The following is a 3,972-nucleotide window of genomic DNA, read 5'->3' as shown; positions in this document are numbered from 1 at the left end:
ATTATCTCCATGTGACTAAATTGTTAAAAATATTGTTAGTCTGTGGATGTAACGTAATTTAAAATCTTAATTTTAAGAACGAAATCTAGATAATATACCGCTTATACCTGCGATTATAATTTGTAATAAATTACATATTATTATTTATTACATATTATATGTACATTAATACAGATTTAAATGAAATGTTTTAAAATAAATAGATTATGATATTTTAAAATAAATAATTTTTTTTTGTGCCCTAGAAACTAGAAATCCACTGCGATCAATATAATTATATATTATTATAAGTTAGGTAGGTACATTCCGCGACCTATTCATCCGTAGAGATAGGATGCGATGACGACTTTCGCAACATGATATTACCTTTTATCCTATTTAATGCTATATTATCTTAACTTAATTTTGATTTTCTTTTTTGCGTTTTTAGCCATTTTTTGCTATAAATGCAATTTATTAGGTAGGTACATGCCGCGAGCTAATCAGTATAGAGATAGGATTTTGACGACTTTTGCTTTTTTTCCCTCTTTGATCTTATTTAGTGATATATCTTAACTTAAAAATTCGTTTCATGCTCCCCTGATTCAGAATGTAGTACATAATTTAATTTTAAATTTTTTTTTCTTTTTTAGCCATTTTAGCTATAAATGCATAGTGTTGTTTTTAACGCAATTTTATTCATATTATAGGACATTTTATTTTATAGTTTTTGCACAATGTCAGGTATTTTTCTCAAATTTTAGAGTTGCGGGTTTTTGTTTTTTCATTTCTATTTTACTTTTTAATTTATTTTTTATTTTTACTGTGAATTTAACTTAAAATTTAAATGTCTATTGATTTTACTATTTATATTTTAAATTACCCTGACACCCATTATCTCACTCATATCTCTAACAATAATAATAATAATAATTTTTAAATTCAATTTTTTTTTAGGGTAATTTTGAGTGTTATTTAGGTCATAAACATTCCATGTCTATTAATCAGTAGTCACAAATTTTCGTGCGACGAGATTTTAATTACATCAACTATATTATTTTGTAGTAAAAATTTCTAAAATGTTCAACTTTTATAGCTAAGGACTGAATATTTAAAACAAGGTTCCACGTAAATAGTTTGTATACATATATAAATTGCTTTATTCACATAATAATAAATCATCAAATATACTTAGTAATATCAAAGGCTGGCTGACCGTTTTTTCTCAGAATCGTTTTTTTTTATACAATGATATATAATTGAATTCAAATTTAACACCATCCATTACAGTGGCCCACTTGAAACCTTCTGTTCAGTAAAGCGACACCCACTTGTCCACCTTTTTTTTACTAATGATTACTACAGTGCGTTTCATAGCAATAGCGACTCGACGCTAACGTACTTATTGTGGCGGTTTTGTCTAAGACTAGAATCGAAAAAATGTGTAAAATTTGCCACGCATTATCACGCTCTAGTTTTATGAAAAAACACCACGAGGCGCGTTAGCGTCGAGTCGCAGTTGTTATGAAACGCACTATAATTATTATTTCTTATACAGTATTTTTAGCTATTCAATAGTTAAATTGACCTAACCTAATGTTGTCAGCGATAAAACGTTACCATTAAATTCTATATTCCACGAATACATTTTTCACATTTTTGTAAATACGAGCCTCAAATGCAAGCATTAGAAAAAAATATGCAAATGCGTCAAGTTCCGGGTCCTACTTATCATTTTATTTTAATGTACCTACTAATAAATGAGAAAATATGTTCTAATCATTTCTAAATTTCTTCATCATTAATAAACGCGCTCATATGTACATTGTACCATTGATCATACATCTTGATTAAATTAAAATTTGTTTACTCTAAGGGGAATATTTTAATTTAAACTTTATGAAATTATTTTGTAATAGGTCTTCTCAAAACAATTTTACTTCAAAATTAATTTAATATTAGATTAACTTCTTGTGAACTCAGTACAAAACTGACCCTACAATAAAATAAAATCTAAAATATTATTAAATACAATTTACACTCTACACATACGTGCGTATCACTTTAAAATTATTATGTATTTGTAACAAATGTATGGTTATATTTTTACAGGGAACCTATATTTTATCAGGGATGGACATAAACAAATTAATTGAAGGTCATAATTTTCCCAAAGTGTATTTTTACGGAAAATATAAAGCTACATTTAAATTGAAAAATGTAAGAAACGAATTACTTGGCTATGGGGTTTTGGAGTTTAGTCTTATACGACCATGAGAAAAACCTATTTGATTAAATTATACTTAAAAAAAAAAATAAACCCACCATCACTTTTTAACGATTAGAAAAAACATAACTTTTAACATGTATCTATTATATAAACTAATAAATATATTAAACGATTTTCTAAATCGAGTAAATTAATTTTGTTATTCTGTTTTGACTATTCGAATATCCTCTCCCACGCCCGACTTCTCAAACTTGAAAAGTGCTGAAAATCGTTTATAAATAAACACGATTTATGTCTATACAAGAGTTATTACGTTTGAAAAAAAAAAAAAAAAAAAAGCTTCAAAAAGCTTCGCACAATCATACTTATTGAAATCCGACGAGACCACTGACAGCCACTGACCAGTGACCCGTATACAAAAAGATTATTAAATAACAAAATTCGGTCCATAAAACTCTCATTTCAGACTCACAGGCAAGATGAGTGGGTTTCAGGATTTTGACTCCCTGGACGAAAATTATAATTTAATATTAAAGTTAAATAGAAGGAAGCCTGCTTAGGAAGATACCTGTCTCCTAACTCATGCTGGGACCCAATGTGCTTATATTTATTCAGCGTATTCCGTTCAACGATAGTTACCTTTCACGGGCCAATTCTCCCAGAAGTAGCAGAATGTGTCAAACACTAAAAGCACAGTCGAACAAATAGAAAATTTTCATTGCTGTAGGTTCAATCAAAAAATTAAGCAAGAGTAGATGTTCAATTGGAAATTGAAGCATCAGAATGGCTTACATGTAAGCGGGTGTAAATACTAATTGTTTATTAATTCATGAACGTATTGTAAAATATGTGCATTTTATTAGAGAAGTAAGAACACTAGTGTAAATAACATTTCAAAATTTATTTATAACTTATATTAAATATATTATTATGATATATTAATATATTTTGATGTAAAATAATATTAGTTGATTAAAAAAAATTAATAAATGAAATGGTAATAAGAAAAAATATTCTTATTTATTACAGATAATTTTTTGAAAACGTATAACTAATAGTTCATTGATTTTATTTTCTGTAGAAAATTATAGGGATGAACTGTAAGAAGTGTGTGATGAACTGTAAGAAAAACATTCCCGCTTGAATTTTTTTAATTAATTTTTTTATTTAATGCAACGGGAAAAACCACCAAAAAATTACGTAAAACCGCTAAAAATGGGATTTTAATTTCTAACGCTTTGTTTATCAACATAGAAACGAATAAATAATAAATTATAATTTTATAATATTAATTCAAATTACCGGCTATAATTAATAAATAACAATATAAAATATCCAAACTGACAAAACATCTCAGCTCAGAATCGTTTTTCTTATACAATACTGTTATATCATTGAATTCAAGTTTAATATAATCCATTATACATTGACCCACTTGTAACCTACTGTACAGCAGAGCAAAATCCACTTACCTGCTTTTTGATTGTGTATTTTATTAGTGCTTAACTTTAAGGGGGCTGCAACAGGTTTTGTCAAAAATCAAAACTAATGTAGATTTGACCGATCTAAACATTAATTTTGATTGTTATAATGTTTTTCGATATATTTAAATTCCATATCATAAAATAAACCTTAAGGAGGCTGGAGGGGGCTCCAGTCAAAGAAAAAAAAGTGACTATTAGACCAATAAGCTAGACAATACTGGAAGAATTTGGTTTGACAGATTTTAATTTTGAAAACGGATTATGATTGATCAACAAGTT

This window comes from Acyrthosiphon pisum, unplaced genomic scaffold (assembly GCF_005508785.2).
Source record: "Acyrthosiphon pisum isolate AL4f unplaced genomic scaffold, pea_aphid_22Mar2018_4r6ur Scaffold_21361;HRSCAF=23768, whole genome shotgun sequence".
Classification (NCBI taxonomy): domain Eukaryota; kingdom Metazoa; phylum Arthropoda; class Insecta; order Hemiptera; family Aphididae; genus Acyrthosiphon; species Acyrthosiphon pisum.
Note: the sequence above shows the minus strand (reverse complement) of the source record.